Source organism: Mercenaria mercenaria, chromosome 2 (assembly GCF_021730395.1).
Source record: "Mercenaria mercenaria strain notata chromosome 2, MADL_Memer_1, whole genome shotgun sequence".
NCBI classification, from domain to species: domain Eukaryota; kingdom Metazoa; phylum Mollusca; class Bivalvia; order Venerida; family Veneridae; genus Mercenaria; species Mercenaria mercenaria.
In genome coordinates, this window is record NC_069362.1 from 92553824 (window position 1) to 92575691 (window position 21868).

General features: G+C 35.0%; 1 protein-coding gene across 1 annotated transcript in view; it reads left to right on the plus strand.

Annotated features, from left to right (window-relative positions):
* Window positions 1–1983: 1983 nt before the first annotated feature.
* The window catches only part of LOC123564584 (G protein-activated inward rectifier potassium channel 3-like), a 159702-nt gene continuing 139817 nt past the window's right edge, over window positions 1984–21868 (plus strand). Inside the window, exons 1-3 of the mRNA XM_053537216.1 lie at window positions 1984–1999; window positions 10705–10809; window positions 11103–11190. The gene's annotated coding sequence lies outside the window, so the exon portion shown is untranslated. The remainder of the gene's footprint in view (window positions 2000–10704; window positions 10810–11102; window positions 11191–21868) is intronic.

A 21868-nucleotide genomic window follows, 5' to 3' on the forward strand; every position in this document is an offset into this window, starting at 1 on the left:
CGTGCGTGCGTCCGTCCGTAAACTTTTGCTTGTGAACACTCTAGAGGTCACATTTTTCATGGGATCTTTATGAAAGTTGGTCAGAATGTTCATCTTGATGATATCTAGGTCAAGTTCGAAACTGGGTCACGTGCCTTCAAAAACTAGGTCAGTAGGTCTAAAAATAGAAAAACCTTGTGACCTCTCTAGAGGCCATATATTTCACAAGATCTTCATGAAAATTGGTCAGAATGTTCACCTTGATGATATCTAGGTCAAGTCTGAAACTGGGTCACATGCCATCAAAACCTAGGTCAATAGGTCTAAAAATAGAAAAACCTTGTGACCTCTCTAGAGGCCATATATTTCACAAGATCTTCATGAAAATTGGTCAGAACGTTCATCTTGATGATATCTAGGTCAAGTTTGAAACTGGGTCATATGCCTTCAAAAACTAGGTCAGTAGGTCAAATAATAGAAAAACATTGTGACCTCTCTAAAGGCCACATTTTTCGTGGGATCTGTATGAAAGTTGGTCTGAATGTTCATCTTGATGATATCTAGGTCAAGTTTGAAACTGGGTCACATGCCATCAAAAACTAGGTCAGTAGGTCTAAAAATAGAAAAACCTTGTGACCTCTCTAGAGGCCATATATTTCAAGAGATCTTCATGAAAATTGGTCAGAATGTTCACCTTGATGATATCTAGGTCAAGTTCGAAACTGGGTCACATGCCTTCAAAAACTAGGTCAGTAGGTCAATTAATAGAAAAACCTTGTGACCTCTCTAGAGGCCATATTTTTCATGGGATCTGTATGAAAGTTGGTCTGAATGTTCATCTTGATGATATCTAGGTCAGTTTAGAAATTGGGTCACATGCCATCAAAAACTAGGTCAGTAGGTCAAATAATAGAAAAACCTTGTGACCTCTCTAAAGGCCATATTTTTCATGGGATCTGTATGAAAGTTGGTCTGAATGTTCATCTTGATGATATCTAGGTCAAGTTCGAAACAGGGTCATGTGCGGTCAAAAACTAGGTCAGTAGGTCTAAAAATAGAAAAACCTTGTGACCTCTCTAGAGGCCATACTTATGAATGGATCTCCATAAAAATTGGTCAGAATGTTCACCTTGATGATATGTAGGTCAAGTTTGAAACTGGGTCACGTGCGGTCAAAAACTAGGTCAGTAGGTCAAATAATGAAAAAACCTTGTGACCTCTCTAGAGGCCATACTTGTCATGGGATCTGTATGAAAGTTGGTCTGAATGTTCATCTTGATGATATCTAGGTCAAGTTTGAAATTGGGTCAACTGCGGTCAAAAACTAGGCCAGTAGGTATAAAAATAGAAAAACCTTGTGACCTCTCTAGAGGCCATATTTTTCATGAGATCTTCATGAAAATTAGTGAGAATGTTCACCTTGATGATATCTAGATAAAATTCAAAACAGGGTCACGTATCTTCGAAAACTAGGTCAATAGGTCAAATAATAGAAAAACCTTGTGACCTCTCTAGAGACCATATTTTTCAATGGATCTTCTTGAAAATTGGTCAGAATTTTTATCTTGATAATATCTAGGTCAAGTTCAAAACTGGGTCACATGAGCTCAAAAACTAGGTCACTATGTCAAATAATAGAAAAAACGACGTCATACTCAAAACTGGGTCATGTGGGAAGAGGTGAGCGATTCAGGACCATCATGGTCCTCTTGTTACTTGGTCAGAAGAGAACAAAGTAAATGAGTATTAGCTATACATTGAGAAATATGCTGCCCCTAAAGTTGGGCATTATCTAGGCTGCAGAACCCTATATTTCTCTAAACAGACATGAAAACTTTATATTATTAAATCCTCGATAGCATTAAACATTTTTGTCATGTTTTACAGTTTCATGTAAATTATGTGAAAGTACTGAGTTTATCTGTAATTTATTTTATCTACGTAGTTTTCCTGTTTTTACAGAACAAGGATGAAAATGTGTGTTACTGCAGATATCAGAAATAGCTGGAGATTTCCACAGGTAATCAGTCAATTAGAAATGTTAGTTTGTACTAATGAATGAGAACAAATGCTTCAAAATAATTGGTACTGATGGGCTGTTCATCATGGCAGCCAATAATCAGGAATAAATGATCTGTGACCATGATTGTTGAAGAAGTTTTTCAAGATTGACAGATTCTGCATTCTAAAATACCCCCAAAATAAGCTAATTCTAGTAAAATTGCCCTTTGTAACTGTTTAAAATGTGCCTGTAAAATTATGTCTTTGTGAGAGAGAATTGTAACAAACTGACTATGCACTGTGTTCAAAATATTCAAATTTGATGGAATATATTATTGCCTAAAATCAAAAAGTATTTCATCATAATTTGGCCAGACCTTATGAAACTGATTTTCGTCATAATTAATCATTGATCATGCATGTGTTATACTGATCTATCCATGCAGAAATTTTTCACTGATTCCAAACAATAATTGGTGGTGATGATTTATTGCAGTCAAACATGTTACCGTCTTTTTAAGAAAGAGTTTTAAAATACATTTTATATTGCAAAAGCACTAAACCCCAACATTGGAAATAAGCGCTAAATAAAACTTTTCAAGTTTTATGCCCTGAATCATACTGTCTGTGAATTCATCCTTCCTTAAAAACTTTGCACCTAACTGGTTCTGGAGATGACAATTAAACATTACACAGATATTAAGCATGTTTAACATTGTATTCATACGCAAATGTTAAGCATGTTTAACTCTGTATTTACACACAAATGTTAAGCATGTTTAACATTGTATTTACAGACAAATGTTAAGCATGATTAACATTGTATTTACACACACATGTTAAGCATGTTAAACATTGTATTCACACACAAATGTTAAGCATGTTTAACATTGTATTCACACACAAATGTTGAGCATGTTTAACACTGTATTTACACACATATGTTAAGCATGTTTAACACTGTATTCACAGACAAATGTTGAGCATGATTTACATTGTAATTGCACACAAATGTTAAGCATGTTTAACACTGTATTCACAGACAAATGTTAAGCATGATTAACATTGTATTTACACACAAATGTTAAGCATGGTTAACACTGTATTGACAGACAAATGTTAAGCATGATTAACATTTTATTTACACACAAATGTTAAGCATGTTTAACATTGTATTCACAGACAAATGTTAAGCATGATTAGCATTGTATTTACACACAAATGTTAAGCATGTTTAAAATTGTATTCACACACAAATGTTAAATATGTTTAAACACTATTTACACACACATGTTAAGCACGTTTAACACTGTATTCACAAACCATTGTTAAGCATGATTAACATTGTATTTACACACAAATGTTAAGCATGTTTAACATTGTATTCACAGACAAATGTTAAGCATGATTAGCATTGTATTTACACACAAATGTTAAGCACGTTTAACATTGCATTTACACACAAATGTTAAATATGTTTAGACACTGTATTTACACACAAATGTTAAGCATGTTTAACATTGTATCCACACACACATATTAAGCATGTTTAACATTGTATCCATACAGAAATGTTAAGCATGTTTAGCATTGTATCCCATACACAAATGTTAAGCATGTTTAACATTGCATTCACATACAAATGTTAAGCATGTTTAACACTGTATTTACACAAACATGTTAAGCATGTTTAACTCTGTATTTACACACAAATGTTAAGCATGTTTAACATTGTATTCACACACAAATGTTAAGCATGTTTAACAATGTATTCACACACAAATGTTAAGCATGTTTAACACTGTATTCACACACAAATGTTTAGCATGTTTAACACTGTATCCACACACAAATGTTAAGCATGTTTAACATTATAACCATACACAGATGTGAGGCATGTTTAACATTGTATCCCATACACAGATGTTAAGCATGTTTAACATTGCATTCACATACAAATGTTAAGCATGTTCAACATTATATCCATACACAAATGTTAAGCATCCGCACAACAGTTAGGTTTGTACTACCAAGGTCACAGACAAAGACCCTATTCCAGTTGTTGGAATATTCATATTTTTTCTTGATCCAAGGCATTACTTATCTGATATTCTTTTAAACAAGGCAGTCTGTGAAAGACAGCTAAATCCCCCGCCACTGGTATGGATAGTGAAACGATAAACCTTTGACTTTGAGCTGTGACCTTGACCTTGAGCTGACATGGCTGACCCATGAATTCTGCACATCGTCTAGATGAGGTGATCATTTGACCCAAGTTTCATGAAAATCCTAAATGGGGTTTTAGGAGATACAGAGCTCAAACCTTTGACCTTGAGTTGTGACCTTGACCTTGAGTTGACATGACTGACTCATGAGTTCTTGATGAGTGATCATTTGATCCAAGTTTAATGTAAATCCTTCAAGGGGTTTAGCAGATACAGAATGGACACAAAATGGAAGGCTCAAACCTTTGACTCAAAGTTGTGACCTTGACCTTGAGCCAGCATTGCTGACTCATCAATTCTGCATATCGTCTTGATGAGGTGATCATTTGACCCAAGTTTGATGAAAATCCTTCAAGGGGTTTAGGAGATACAGAGCGGACACAAAATGGAAGGCTCAAACCTTTGACCTTGAGTTGTGACCTTGACCTGTAGCCGACATGGCTGACTCATGAGTTCTGCACATCGTCTTGATGAGGTGATCATTTAATCCAAGTTTCATAATTATCCTTCAAGAGTTTAAGAGATACAGAGCGGACACGAAATGGTAGGTTCAAACCTTTGACCTTGAGTTGTGACCTTCAACTGACATGGCTGACTCATGGGTTCTGCACATCGTCTTGATGAGGTGATCATTTGATGCATGATTATCCTTCAAGGGGTTTAAGAGATACAGAGGGGACACGAAATGGAAGGCTCAAACCTTTGACCTTGAGTTGTGACCTTGACCTTGAACCAACATGGCTGACACATGGGTTCTGCACATCGTCTTGATAAGGTGATCATTTGACCCAAGTTTCATGAAAATCCTTTAAGGGGTTTAGGAGATACAGAGCAGACACAAAACGTTACGGAAGGACAGAAGGACGGACAGGGACCATTCCTATAACCCCCCAACCACTTGTGGCGGGGGATTAAAAATACAGAATTTTTATCTTAATCAAGGTTCCCTGAACAACTACTGTAAATTTGTTTTTTATTTGTGAATTATGATCGATTTGGAATGATTTTACATCTGATGACAGGAAAGGACACATCTCATTTTATTTATGTCTGGTATATTGATTGGTTTTAATGATCTTGTACCGCTCCTTATAAATCTGGACTGAATACATGACTACTCTTATGCCTACAGTTTGAACACATCTTGGAACTACCATCCTTTCTTCATGTTTTGCAGAATCAGGTTCATAAGAAGTCAGTCAGTTAGAAAATTAATTTGAGCTACTGAACAAGGTAGACATGACCTCAAAATAATGAACAACTATAATGAGTATATTAAGAGTGAAGAAGCATGTGCAAGGTATTTCTGCTGGGAGTTTTTTTTTTCTAGTTTCACAATTTGAGTCTGAGAAATATTGGTGCCATGTTATGTTGCTGGAAACATAACAGATAAGATAAAAATATAATTTTATGCCATTGTGAGAAAGATCTTGATTACCAAATAAGGAATACAGGCAAAGCTTATATGAAGAATAAACAAGTGGGATAGATTTCACCAGAGCTGCAGATAAGCTTTTGGTGCAGTTGGGTATTTACCCATCACTTTTTGGCTGAATTGGGTATTGGAAATTTGAATTGGGTAAAAATGATATCATTACCCAGCCTTTTCAAAAGTAATTGGGTATTTGCTAAAACCAATTGGGTATTTTACCAATCTCACACAAATAACTTTCATTGTTGAACAGCAAAATATCCCATTAATTTGTTTGTTTGTGCTGCAACAATGTTTTTTTCTGCAACCTCTTTTACATTTTATCGGCGTAAAGAAATTGTTTACAAAGCGTCCAAATAACACAGATCAGCCGACTGAATGGTCCTGTAATTTTTCCGATAAATTGCAACCTGTTCTGCGGTAACATATAACCAGTCAGTCAAATCTAGTGTTAAAGTCTCGTACCCGTTCTAGTTATAAGGAAAATGCGATACGCAAGCGATTTTTTACGAATTGGGTATTAGGAATTTTACTTGCGTTTCAGTACGCACACTGTATGAATTCAATTGGGTTTTCTGCAATATTAATTGCGTAAATACGCAAATACACAGCTTATCTGGAGCTCTGTTTCACCAGACTTTTAACAAAAAAGGCAGAAAACTACAGTCGGCGAAAGATAATAAAAATGGCGCGAAAATGTCAGGCGAGTCTAAGACAGATAATTTAGGTTGGTCAGTTATCACGGTAATTTAGATAGGCATTCTTATGATACTTGTCAAATAAAAATTAATATTTAATTGAATGGCGAAATAGCTCAGGTTGCTAAGCTGTCGGTTTTCAAATGCAGTGCGAAAAATAGCACGAGATCGAAACTCGCAAGAGGTTTTTTTTCTGAGGAAATGTTTTATGTAGCCCTGCTTTATTTTTGTTTTATTTCAGTTTGATTCTTAGTTTGCCTTCTCTTTTCTTATTACATGTATTACCTTTTTATTTTTTTTCTATTTTCCTTTTTGTGGGCAGCGAAGCGTGATCACAGATTTACCATACCACAAATTTACAGTCAAAAAGCTTATCCGAAACCGAAGAACAAGTAGTTCCATGTCTTCCATAAATTTTACATAATTCAATTCTGTTTAACTTTCAGAAAGCTTCTGAGATTCAACTTTATAAAAAAATGCATTGCTTAAGAACATATTTGTCATAATCTATATTTTATAACAAAAACAACGCGTATGAAAATGAGCATGCTTGCTTTGATCACATGACCAAATTTAAACAATTCTTCATCATGTGACCAAAATAAACTATAAATAACCTGCACAAATAGCACAGTACTTCAGCACCATCCGTGTAGATCTATAATCTGTATTAAACCAAGTTGCGTCTTTTGTAAACGATCTAAACTCAGTTCCTTCTAGAAAAGTTAATCGAAATTTTATTATTACAACAACACCAAAAAGCTTGTTTTGGTCATATGATCAGAAAACATCTAACTAGCATGGCGTGGGTTGTATTTCGGATAAAATTGCACTTATGTATCCGTCGAACTTCGTAGCATAGAAATGGGTTTATGGAAAGATATATTGCATGAAATCACCGGAATAGGTGTTATCTTATTTATTTTTCATAGAGAAAGATACGATCCCTTCATTATATTTACGTAAATAATTTTTATTTGCACGACTTGGGAAATAACTGCATCCGTAATGGAGGGGGGCGAAAAATTCGTACCTGTTTCCAGAAAATACGAACATATACACTTCAGTTTGATTTAATATTACATTCCAGCTGGTGTTTGCGATTGACATAGCATTAAAGGGTATAATTAATTCGAAAGAAACATTATTTTTAACAAAATCGCCTTTTAATCGCCAGTAGATTTGCAGTGCTTTTGTCCCCAAATATTCACGTTCTGGCGTACGATTTCTTCTCTGGTAATTATACAATAGTGGGATTCGGAAGACTGCAATGAAATCATTTGAGACAATTCAAACTAAGTTTGAAAATTTTCAATTTTTAATATTTGCATTTTTAACAATAAAATTCGTAAAAAGATTCTTTGGAAGCATAGAATGCAACCAAGAAGAATTCGGTTTGATTGAGTCTGTTCATGAGAGGTAATGAAATGTTCAACACCTCTTACGCCCCCTAGCACCGGCTTAAGCAGAACTCTATTACACATATGTTGAATTGACTCCATGATCCCAAAGGACCAGAAAATATAACAACACTTAAACATGCATGTTGTCATGATTATGGGCCATATTATATTAATCTACAGCTGAAAAAATGACTAAATGCAACCCGAAGATCATGATGAGTGCTGATATTGGAGACGGTAGTAGTTGTTTTGGTTGTTTTAAAATTGAATGAAACATTTAATTTCATTGTAAATATTCTTTTATGGTTGCTTTTTGTTTAAGAACTATTCTGAAGTGTCTTTTACCTATGTAATTTATGTATAATATATTCATAGCTTGCTTTTACCAAGATGAGGTCTCATTTGAAAAAAATAAATACATAAAAAATCACCTGTCAGTGTCACATGGGCCTGAACATGGAAATCCGTTTCTGATCAGTAACTTGAGGACCACTTGACCCAGAATGTTGAAACTTCATAGGATGATTGGACATGTAGAGTAGATGGCCCCTATTGATTTTTTAATCACTTGATCAAAAGTTAAGGTCACAGGAACCAGAACTTTGAAAACAGTTTCCAACCAATAATTTTAGAATCATTTGACCAAGAACCTTCCATCACGATTATAGGAATTACAAAGTCGATGACCCAAAATGGTTCTGTGGTCACTTGACTTAAGGGAAAGGTCACAGGGGCATGAAGATGGAACAACTCTTTCTGGATCAATAACTTGAGAATCACTTGATCCAGAATGTTGAAACTTCATAGGATGATTGGACATGCAGAGCAGATGACCCCTGTTGATTTTGGACTCACTCGATCAAAGATCAAGGTCACAGGGGCCTGAACATGGAAAACGCTTTACTTGAGAACCACTTGACCCAGAACTTTGTAACTTCATAGGGTGATTGGATATGCCAAGTAGATGATCTCTATTGCAGCCAACTATCTTTCGCTCTTATCCTCAATTGACTTCCTGCCTATTATGACTATGCACTGGGGGACTAGGGAGATATGGGCATCTTCTAATTTGAAAATTAATTGCCCTCCTTAAAAGGAGGATGGGTATATTGTAAAAATTAATGTCTGATGATGGATGTTGGTCGGTCGGTAGACAAATCAGTGTCCAGATGATAACTGGAGAACGCTAGGGCCTAGGATTATGATATCGGGAAATTTGTCATGTCCAGCAAATGACCCCTATTGATTTTGAGTTCAGTAGGTCAAAGGTCAATATCACATTGACAATAGAACTTTTTTGCCAGAAAACTAGATTATGCTTTGGTCTAAGATCACATTTGATACAGAGGTCATTTCAGACTGGTAAATTACCCATGATTGTTGATTTAAGGTCAATACGTTAAATTTCCAGTGGGCAGTGGCCAAATTTTTTCTGTTCCTTGTCAGTTACTTCATGCAAGTGTTCTACAAGATTTTGTTAGCTCACCTGAGCACGAAGTGCTCGAAGGTGAGCTTTAGTGATCACCCTGTGTCCAGTGTCCGGCGTCCGGCGTCGTCCGTCGTCCGTCCGTTCGTCCGTCTTCAACAATTTGACTGTTAACACTCTAGAGGTCACATTTTTGGCCCAATCTTAATGAAACTTGGTCAGAATGTTACCCTCCATAAAATCTTGGACGAGTTCGATATTGGGTCATCTGGGGTCAAAAACTAGGTCACCAGGTCAAATCAAAGGAAAAGCTTGTTAACACTCTAGAGGTCACAATTTTGACCCAATCTTAATGAAACTTGGTCAGAATGTTACCCTCCATAAAGTCTTGGACGAGTTTGATATTGGGTCATCTGGGGTCAAAAACTAGGTCACCAGGTCAAATCAAAGGAAAAGCTTGTTAACACTCTAGAGGTCACATTTTTGGCCCAATCTTAATGAAACTTAGTCAGAATGTTACCCTTAATAAAATCTTGGACGAATTTGATATTGGGTCACCTGGGGTCAAAAACTAGGTCAACAGGTCAGATCAAAGGAAAAGCTTGTTAACACTCTAGAGGTCACAATTTTGGCCCAATCTTAATGAAACTTAGTCAGAATGTTATCCTTAAAAAAGTCTTGGACGAGTTTGATATTGGGTCATCTGGGATCAAAAACTAGGTCACCAGGTCAAATCAAAGGAAAAGCTTATTAACACTGTAGAGGCCGCATTTATGACTATATCTTCATGAAACTTGGTCAGAATGTTAATATTGATGATCTTAAGGTCCAGTTTGAATCTGGGTCATGTAGGATTAAAAACTAGGTCACCTGGTCAAATCAAAGGAAAAGCTAGTTAACACTGTAGAGGCCACATTTATGACCATATCTTAATGAAACTTGGTCAGAATGTTTAACTTGATGCTCTTTAGGTCAAGTTTAAATCTGGGTCAGCTGGGGTCAAAAACTAGGTCACTAGGCTAAATCAAAGGAAAAGTTTGTTAACACTCTAGAGGCCACATTTATGACTATATCTTCATGAAACTTAGTCAGAATATTAAACTTGATGATCTTTAGGTCCAGTTCGAATCTGGGTCATGTTGGGTCAGAAACTAGGTCATGGGGTCAAATCAAAAGAAAAGCTAGTTAACACTGAAGAGGCCACATTTATGAACATATCTTGATGAAACTTGGTCAGAATGTTAATCTTGATGATCTTTAGGTCAATAGGTCAGGTGAGCGATACAGGGCCGTCATGGCCCTCTTGTTTCATTCTATTGATTCTGTGTAACACAATTTTAACATGCTTTTATCGTTCTACCACTAATAGCAAAAAGGCTTGAAATCAGGTTTATGTGAAACTTCTAGGTCTCTTGTTTAAAAGATAAATAGTACTAAGCTTTCTTTGCATTAGTTTGACAAAAATGCTTTCAAGTTGTTAGTTAAACATGGGAAGCAACAGTGCAGGTAACTTAAACTAAGATTATCTGTTACCTTACAGACACAGAGGCGGTGGGGAGTGTGGCAAGTGTCGAAATGTTGTTCAGAACCAATATTATAGCTCTGGTAGGAGGTGGGAAAAATCCAAGATATGATGAAAAAGCTGGTAAGTTATTATATTATACCTTAGATTTATAAAGCACCTTTATACGATAAACATGTTCCTAGGCACTTTACTATGTACAAAGGCAGCCACTCAGAGTGCCAAATTCATCATTGTACAAGCATAGAGTGATCTGACCAGAGAGACAGCGTGAGAGAAAGCCCTCAGAATAGTGAGAGAGAGATAGTAATACTTATAAATTTGATAGGTTATTGCTGAAAATAGATGTCTAAGATAATCTGTGGTCAAGATCGGAAGTATTGAGATACTGCAAACTTACCTTTTTGTATTTTCAGTTACTATATGGGACGATCACAGAGGTGAACCTATAATAGATATAACATTTGCTCAACCAGTACAGGTTGTCAGAATTAAAAAAGACAGGTTAGTGTTAGGAGTGCGTGTCTTGTGATGTTCTGTTTGTTTGAAAAAATATTTAAACGTGGATATTAAAATACAAAATTCATTAACATTAAGCCTAATGTCGGCAAGTGGTTTTGCCTTTCCGACCAGTGTAGACCAAGATCAGCCTGTACATTTGTGCAGGCTGATCATGGTCTGCACTGTTCGCTATTCATCAGTAAATTTTCAGTGAACACCTCTTTAAATAATAAATGGTATTGCCCAAATTGAATGGTGGACCATACCTTAGAAATTTAGCTGGCTAAAGGTCAAGGAAACAAATTGGAACAAGTTAGACATGTTTATTTCTGTCAAATAGTTTTGCCTTTTAAACTTTTTAGCTCACCTGTCACAAAGTGACAAGGTGAGCTTTTGTGATCGCGCAGTGTCCGTCGTCCATCCGTGCGTCCGTAAACTTTTGCTTGTGACCACTCTAGAGGTCACATTTTTCATGGGATCTTTATGAAAGTTGGTCAGAATGTTCATCTTGATGATATCTAGGTCAAGGTCGAAACTGGGTCACGTGCCTTCAAAAACTAGGTCAGTAGGTCTAAAAATAGAAAAACCTTGTGACCTCTCTAGAGGCCATATATTTCACAAGATCTTCATGAAAATTGGTCAGAATGTTCACCTTGATGATATCTAGGTCAAGTTCGAAACTGGGTCATGTGCCATCAAAAACTAGGTCAGTAGGTCTAAAAATAGAAAAACCTTGTGACCTCTCTAGAGGCCATATATTTCAAAGATCTTCATGAAAATTGGTCAGAATGTTCATCTTGATGATATCTAGGTCAAGAACGAAACTGGGTCACGTGCCTTCAAAAACTAGGTCAGTAGGTCTAAAAATAGAAAAACCTTGTGACCTCTCTAGAGGCCATATATTTCACAAGATCTTCATGAAAATTGGTCAGAATGTTCATCTTGATGATATCTAGGTCAAGAATGAAACTGGGTCACGTGCCATCAAAAACTAGGTCAGTAGGTCAAATAATAGAAAAACCTTAAGACCTCTTTAAAGGCCACATTTTTCATGGGATCTGTATGAAAGTTGGTCTGAATGTTCATCTTGATGATATCTAGGTCAAGTTTGAAACTGGGTCACGTGCGATCAAAAACTAGGTCAGTAGGTCTAAAAATAGAAAAACCTTGTGACCTCTCTAGAGGCCATATATTTCATGAGATCTTCATGAAAATTGGTCAGAATGTTCACCTTGATGATATCTAGGTCAAGTTCGAAAGTGGGTCACGTGCCATCAAAAACTAGGTCAGTAGGTCAAATAATAGAAAAACCTCGTGACCTCTCTAGAGGCCATATTTTTCATGGGATCTGTATGAAAGTTGATCTGAATGTTCATCTTGATGATAGCTAGGTCAAGTTCGAAACAGGGTCATGTGCGGTCAAAAACTAGGTCAGTAGGTCTAAAAATAGAAAAACCTTGTGACCTCTCTAGAGGCCATACTTGTGAATGGATCTCCATAAAAATTGGTCAGAATGTTCACCTTGATGATATCTAGGTCAGATTTGAAACTGGGTCACGTGCCTTAAAAAACTAGGTCAGTAGATCAAATAATAAAAAATCCTTGTGACCTCTCTAGAGGCCATACTTTTCATGAGATCTTCATGAATATTAGTGAGAATGTTCACATTGATGATATCTAGGTAAAATTCAAAACAGGGTCACCTACCTTCGAAAACTAGGTCAATAGGTCAAATAATAGAAAAACCTTGTGACCTCTCTAGAGACCATATTTTTCAATGGATCTTCTTGAAAATTGGTCAGAATTTTTATCTTGATAATATCTAGGTCAAGTTCAAAACTGGGTCACATGAGCTCAAAAACTAGGTCACTATGTCAAATAATAGAAAAAACGACGTCATACTCAAAACTGGGTCATGTGGGAAGAGGTGAGTGATTCAGGACCATCATGGTCCTCTTGTTATAACTAGAATCCCCAAACATCATATAGTTATCAATAAGTTCATGACCTTTTGCTCACATTTACTGTTATTCCCCTTGTTTCAGTGAAAGCAGGGTGTTTTCCATTGATTTGTTAAAAAAAAATTCTTATAATTAAAAAAAGAAAAAAGATTTTGAGCAAAATTAACCAAACCTCACAAAATTTTCAATAAGCACATGAGCTTTGCTCATATATTATTTTATCCCCTTTGACAGAGCAGAGTAAAAGCAAATTTTTACCCCCTGAAAAGAAAGGTTGAAAACAATTCATTTCATTTCCAGCACGTCCGCTGTATCTGTTGCAGAATCGTAAGCTGTGTCCGTTTAAACCTTTAGAACTTGTCGAATGATCTTCCTAGAATCCTCAAATAATGAAATCGCTCATCAGAAGCTTTTACAATATTCGCCATTTCAAGCTATAGAATGGTATGTTAGTGTATAATGTGGGGGTACTGTACTTACATTCCATCGGTATAAATAGATGTTCACGAAAAACCTGTGTATGCTGTATTACAGTATTATTTTCAAAGCCAATGGAAAAAATGGTAATGTATCTGGGCTGAAAAAAAGTTTAAAAAAAAGTTTACTTCAACCCAGTATCGAACTCCGGACCTCGGATGTCATAACTATAGCGGCCTAACTCATTGCGCTAATACAGTACTTCTTTGATCGAGTCTCAGTTTGAGATACTAATCCATATCGTCTATTTGTGATTTACCTAAACTGGTAAATAATACAATCGACTGCGTTTGTTTACAAATATCAAATTATCGTTCGATTACTGTACAAGGGTCATATAATGCTTGTTTGGACGACATCACATTGTCATTAGAAACGTATGCATTTTACTGCATATTGTCTAAAGTGTATGTTGTTACATGGCTTTACAAAAATGTTTAATCCAAGCCTGAAGTTAAGGATTTTGTCTTTTCAGTGCTCTATAGCTTTATAAGTATGCAACATGGGATCAGTTAAAAGAAAATAAAAGGAAAGAGAAAACAGAACTGTAAATTTAAATTTTAAGTACATTGTTGTCCATGAAAATATATATAGTTAGACATGAGCATGCATTTCATACACAACTGCAAATTTCTAAACCACAGTTAATTTCGCATGTGTAAGTTTTCTGTTCACTGCCCTGTGTATCCAGTGCTGAAATGGAATGGTCTCTATGAACTGAGGTATTTCTACCTTAGGGCCCTGTATCCCTGATGCAGAAACCAGAAAACATATTGTTATCCAAAATGTACATTCCTTGGGATGCATAACTCTGCTGCCATGGTCTGTATTCTTAATGAGCAATCAACTGGATGTTTTGCTTGGACTCATTGTTTTGAACACATGAGTCCTGTGGTACTCATGATTTCAGTTGTAAAATACTGCTGCATTAGCAAAGAGTTAATTTCAATCAGTACTTGTTACTTACCATTTATGTTACTGATCAAAGTAGGTTATTTCCTGCAATTTATCAGAGAATGCATGGTGCATGCATAAAAGATAATTTGTTTATAAATCGTCTCCTCTCCAGAAAATTACCATCAGGAAATGCTTGTATTTTGCATGGACAATTTGTGATAAAGATCACTCTTGTTGAATATATTAACTGCCCTGGATCTATTGTCAAATAGCTGTTAGTTCTAATGACAGAAACAGGTCCCAAGATTTTAACAAAAGAGGCCCTAGGATTATACAGCTAACTTTTGAGACCAGTCTGGGAATGCAGCTTTGCAGTTGGTGAAATTCCAAACTGTACTCTGCTAATCAGGTTCTTCAGATGCTTTGAGATTGTTCTTCAAACTTGAGCTCTTGTTGGTAGATTCTGTCTAGAAACTGACCAATTACTGAACTAAAACCAGGGATAAAATTTTCTGTTTTTAGCTCACCAGAGCACAAAGTGCTCAAGGTGAGCTATTATGACCAGTCATTGTCCAGCGTCGTGCGGTGTGCGTCGTGCAGCAGTATTTGCCTTGATAACGCTCTAAAGGCCACATTTGTGACCCAATCTTTATGAAACTTGGTCAGAATGTTTGTCTTGATGATATCTAGGTCAAGTTCGAAACTGGGTCATATGGGGTCAAAAACTAGGTCACTAGGCCAGATCAAAGGAAAATCTTATTAACACTCTAGGGTTCACAGTTTGTTTGAAACTGAGAATTGGTCAGTCTTTGGGCCCCTTTAAAATCTTTTGTTTCATTAAAAGACCTTCTAATTTAAAAGGTAGCAGGGTACACTTCGAATTTTGGCCCCGTCAATATTTATTTTAATTAGAACTTCGTGATTTTGGATGTCTGTAAATTAAGGTGAGAGATAATAATTGTTAATTCTTTAGAAAAATTATACAGCCGACACATGTAAAATTCTGATGTCAGTTGTAAAACTAACTGCTGGCAGCTTTGTATGAATAATGAGACACCTTTTCGCGGAAAAATTCTAATCACGGAAGGGTTCATTGCTTGTTAATTGATACTCGGAAACATTTTCGCTATTTTGTGAAAAAAAAACGAGCTGGATGGGCCCCCATTCCATTTATATCCTGAAGTTCAGTAAGGACTATTAAATTGAGAAATGTAATAAAACTGGGCATTGTTCTTGCAGCGGGATCATTGCAGGCTGTTCAAAGAGTGCAAAATTGATGATTTTGGCATGCTATTTTTCATGGATGGTGTAAAACTTTCGTTTTGGTAACTTTCTTTATTCTTGTATGAGAATCCTGATCTTGCCATTAATTAAAAGCACAAAACGTGCACGCAATTTATAAAATGGCCACCCTGATTCTGCTCATAAGGGAAGTGCAATATTGCGACTCGCTACATGTAAGACTGTCCGTGCCCAAAATCTTCGAATCTAAGAGTATCCTGCTACCTTAACTTGCTGAATTTCCAATTGATACAATGATGCTTTTATTAAAGAAACTTTTTGTTTCAAACATGCAGAACTACCTTAATGAAAAGGACAAAAAGTGTCTGTTGCACATGAAGACATGATAAAGTCTGTTATAAAGATAATAAATTATTATTTTCATAAATTCAAAAGGCGAAAATGGATTTGAACTTTTCTGGTGAGAAAAAGCACCACAAATTCATGATCATGGAACTCCTTAGCACTTTTCAGTAACAAGGTAGTTAAATCTATTATAAACTAGGAAGTAAAGGTTTTATATTAATTTTATATCCAAGTGAAGCATTCTCTGTCGATGATGCAGCTAATTCTGTCAGTGCATTCTCTTGAGTTTCAGTCTAAAACCAATTGTAAAAGTTAAAGTATGATGTTTAAATAAATAGAGCACTTCATGAAGAGAAATTCCAGAAGTCTTGTTTTGTAAACCTCCCACTTTGTAGAATGTGTTTAGAGATGGTAAATATTTATATTCTTATGTAGGCTGATTAATATATTGGATTGTTTTGATATAAGGAAAATAAAGTGCACTCAAAATAGTAAGAGACTGGGAATAAAAAAAATGGAAGTTTGATGAAGCAATCAAGAAGAGGTATGCTTTAGGCAGAATGTGCTATATTAGGCAGAAGCTGTAGAACTATAAGATTTAAGGTACAAACTGCATGTTATAGGACGGTCACTGGAATTATGCTATAATTCATGAACTGCTACTTCTAGTATTTTATTCCAAGATTGGTACTATGTTTGTATTTTCCAAGATTTATTAAGCCTTTAAATTTGGGTCTGGTTTTAAATCAAATAATAAATTACAGCTTATTTAATATATTTCAGTCTTTCAGCTTTGGACTGGCATCAGTGGTTAAGAGTCATTTAAATATTTATGCCATAAAAAATCCTCTTTAATAGCACTTTCTGAAAAATTTTACAATATCTCTTGCCTCTGACTCTAACTCTATTGAGATGAGCCCAGAGACAAAAAGGTTTTATAAGAAAAAACTTTTAGTAATACATAGAATGCTTGATCTCAACTGTCTTTACAGACTTTGTAAGTCTAAACTGGCTTTGGAGAATTTCAAATGTCATGGGTACCACTGTCACACTTCAACCATAAGATTTCCAAGGAGAATTATAGGTGTGGTGTTACTATTTTATTCTTAAATTAACCGTATCTGAAAAAAAATGTGTTTAACATTTTGTTATATGGAGAATAATGCTTCAATTTAGAACTTGTTGCACAATTGAACATAATAACTGTGGTAATATAACATGCTGTTTAAATTAAGGTTTGATATTTCACAAGTGGAGAAAATTTCACATTTAATTTTTGTTCTGCTCTGTCTCAGAAAAGCAGCATCAAAAAAGCAGTTATCTATATAGGTCTGAGCTCAGTTAAATATATGGTTGTGGTTGGCTATGGACAGATTATATGTTTAACAAAATTAGAAAGGATTTTATTATCTTACATGGTAACATTTTATGTTTTACAAAAAAAAAAAGAAATACATTTTGTGAAAAAAGCCATCAGTTGTTACAATATTTAGAATTAAAGTATTTTTCAAAAAATCCTATTTCTTGACAGAAATTTATAATTTACAAAGCTCTTACATTGATATTGCTTTAGAGTATGTAAGACAAGATATGTATGTATCTAGAAAGTGTTCTGAAGATTTTGCATTTATTCGTCAATAAGTCTTAAATTTTTAATTGTTTATTTGAGACTAGGCTGATATTTATCGAGGGTTTCTATGGCTAAGAAAAGGAGACATGTATTTACTGTTGGCTTTTGGAATATGATAAATTCTAGACAAGACATTATTTTAGCATCACAGCTTGATTGTACAAGTTTTTATTGTGGAGATGACAGCAGGCAGTATAGATTTTAATCTGTCAGCAAGATATGCAAACATTAAATTGCATTGTCTCCAAGGTCTTGGATTTTTGCATTTTCTCAGAGGGTCTTGCACTGTTTCAAAATGGAAGTCTTCTAAAATGGCTTTGTAGACACAATTTTATAAAAATAATTTGATAACGAAATCTCTGTATGTGTGAAATCATCAGCATCATCATTATCTTTGACATCACTATCATGATTAATGCCACATCATTATCAGCAACAGAAGTACCTTCAACATTAGTCTATGTTCAGACCCTGTGTTTTGTTCACAGGAGATAACTCCTGAGGCTATTCAAATTTTGTATAATTATGTCTCTTTTCTTCTCAAAAACTAGATAATCAGAGCCAAGAAAGATTGGTCAAAATATCCAAATGTATAAGAAATTATTTTTAACCCTTAGCTTGCTGGCGGCAAGTGATTCTGCCTTTGCGACCAGTGCAGACCAAGATCAGCCTGCACATCCGTGCAGTCTGATCATGGTCTGCACTGTTCGCTATTCAGTCAGTAAATTTTTAGTAAACACCCCTTCAGATGATAAATGGTACTGCCCAAATTGGAAGATGGACCAGTTCATTATAGAAATTTAGCATGGTAAGGGTTAATTTTTTTTAAAAGATTATCTAGTCGGTAATTGGTTCAGCATCACTCTCATTAATATCTAGGCCAGAGTTTTTTTATCTTTCGTTTTACGGGAGATTTTTGAAAAATGTACAGGGGGAGGAGGGAATAAAAATAAAAATAAAAAGCTTGAAAGTGAGCATCTCGGAAAAAAATAAAAATGAAATAGAATTTTTTAAGATTTTTTTTTATTTTGATGAATTTTCGTTTCAAGTTTTGTTTACTTGTGTTTGTGTCCAGTATTTAATATTGTGATGTATTGTTATGTTTTAAGACTATAAAAGCCATTTATACAGGATGAACATTGAATAAAATTTTCATGCATGCTTGTGAATAAACTGCTTCAGGCACTGTAACTCACACTGGCAAGTCTTTAAAATTCAGAAAGCTTGTTTTACTTAATTTAAGTGGAAGACAAAAATTATTTTATCTGTTACAACTGCCACAGTAAATTTCAGTGACAGCAAGTAGAGACTAAACACGTCTGGTATAAAGTGGCTTAGTAGTGTAGTAGTTTTGGTGGTTTGGTTTGCTTGCATCTTCCGCTGTGTAACCTCTGCTTTTTATACATAATATTTACTTATTGTATCTTTCACCAATATCATCTTTAACGAGCTAACTTTACAGTTTATGCCAGCTCATAATATACTGGATTTTATCAGCAAAATAAAGTATTTAATAACTTTGAATAACAGTCACAGTGCAGAGGGCAAGATTTTTTTTCAGTGATGAAAAACGAAAGATAATCTAGCAAAAAGTAATCTGAAAATTTACTTCATTTAACTCTGTAATTTGCACCTTTTTATAAAACACTTAGTTCAAGTACTGAAGTTGCTTCTGTAATTTGCACCTTTTTATACTACACTAAGTCAAGTACTGAAGTTGCATCACTTTTTATTAAAATATTGTCTCCAATAAAAAGTATTCTTTATTATTCTTTATACACTTATGAATTCTATTGAAGTTACTAAAGAAATGGACCATCTGTCTGAGATTTTGCCAACACTACCAGCTGCTTTATGCCAGACAGTCCCAAGCCTGTGTAAAGTGTGAGGGGTCACCATTGAAATAGAAATGTAAAAAAAAATCTGCTGTTACAAACATTTATTTGTTCTGCAAACAACTAATGTTTTGAATAAAATTTAATGTCAAAGCACCTTTGATATTGTATTACCTTTCTATGGCAAACTTTAAGTTCATGGTTCATACAGGACTTGGCAAAAAAAATTCAAGGACTTTTCAAGGACTTTTTAAGGACTTTTTATGGATTTTCAAGGACTATTTTAATCGCTTTAAATCTTAAATTACAAAACCATTTAGGCTCTTCATAAGGCATTATGACAGAAGAAAAGTTACAGAACAGTTTTATTTTCCATAAGCTACAACAGCATATCTTAACCTTTATGAGATCTTCAATGGGATTACCTTTTATGAGCTATATTTGCCTGTATTCATACTTAGTACATGTTTGTTATAAGTCTTTCAAGCTCTCAAGACTAGTTTTCAATTTGTCCTCAAGGGACTTCACTTGTGGTTTTCGTGTGTGATTTCAACGCACTTTCTCCTATAGTTCCGACATCAATGAGTTTATCACATACACTTATGCTTGTCTGACTTAAACTCCTTTAACCACGATGAATAATCATCCTGTGTAAGCCATTTATTGGCGAAACTACATTTATTTTTTGGGCCACTCATTGTTGTTGTTGATAAGTCACGCTACAATGACCTTGCGCATAATATTTTAACGTTGTGAAAATCGCTATTCCGTATCTAACTTCCGTACCGAAACGGTGTTCAACTAGCGTTCCCTCCGTGGGTGTGCATGTATTTTTATTTTACACCGTTTTTTCGCTCGTTTTGACTTATTTATTATTTATTTTTGTATTTTTCCCCTACAATACGATTGCACCCTCGTTTTTAGCAAAATTTAAGGACTTTTCTACCTTTTTTTTCAAAATTCAAGTACTTTTTCCGGGGATTTTTGGAAGAAAAAAATCAAGGACTTTTCAAGGACATAGGATCAAATTCAAGGACTTTCAAGGACCTGTGCGAACCATGAAGTTGAATCTATTGAAAACAAAATGTGAGTAAGACAATCTTTAGACAATTTAATACTTTAAATACTGTCACTTTTATGAAAGGAGTATTATGTACAATAGTATTATTTCCCGAAAAATATATTTTTTGAAAGTGTCTAAAAAAATTTGGACACAATCATCGTCCATCCACCCGTGTAGAAAGAGAGAAAAAAAACGTTAAAGATTATCGGTAACTATTCAGTGATAAACTAAGTAATGTTGACCTTGTTTTCATGATCAATTTACACCCCCTCTAAGAGCTAAAAGAAGTGTGTCAGTATCTTGACATCTGAAGCGGAGATCAAAGCGGTATTTTTGCTCGAGATTGTCATGGCATTACGTCATGTTTTCGCGCCATGTGACATATCACTGTCTGATCGTACCGCATCGGTTCTTAAAATTGCTGAGAAATAGAAATCAATAAAAAATTTCTTCTTTAATTTGTTATCAAAAGCGAATGTGCTATATCCCGTATAAAAGGTAAATGTCTCAAACGATAGTTACTCTAGTGGATATCCTACCTCTGTGACCTATTTGCCCTCAAGGAATTTACATTATTGTTTGACAAGAAAAACTTTTAAATTGTTGGTAAAAAATACATGTACAAAGATTCATTTAAAACTTATTAAAAACCGCAGTGACATCACATTGTTTTATTTTAAATCGCATTTCTACTCACGTTCACGAGGTCACGTAACCTATTCTGCCGCACTAACAGAAATCTGTTTGCCAAAAATCGTCTTACTCCATGTATTGTAATCGCAGCCGCTGTTTCATTATTTAAGATTTTTTTATTCTGTTTTTTGTACTTTCTGGTCAAAAGTCTGAATTTTAAGCCCATAGTATTCATCATTTATTTACTTTTAGAAAGAAATAAGTAACTAAGATTGCGCTGTTTGAATTTTTACAAATGATTATATGAAAATTCGACCGTTTTTATAGAATATTGCCTACATTTCTGTCGATATCTTATTAAAATCATTATAGAATTCAAAAAGTATTATTTCTCAAGGGGTGTTGAAAACTTGATGCGAAAATATTAAAAAATGAATGCACTACGTACGGTTTTTGTGTACGTGCCGATGTAAATTAGATGTTACGATAGGTCACACGTGCTTGTGGAATGGAAAATTACCGGCATGACGTTTTGATATCTTTACGATTCGCGGGTAAATTCCAGTTAATCCAGGTGGCGACTGAACCATCTCAAAGT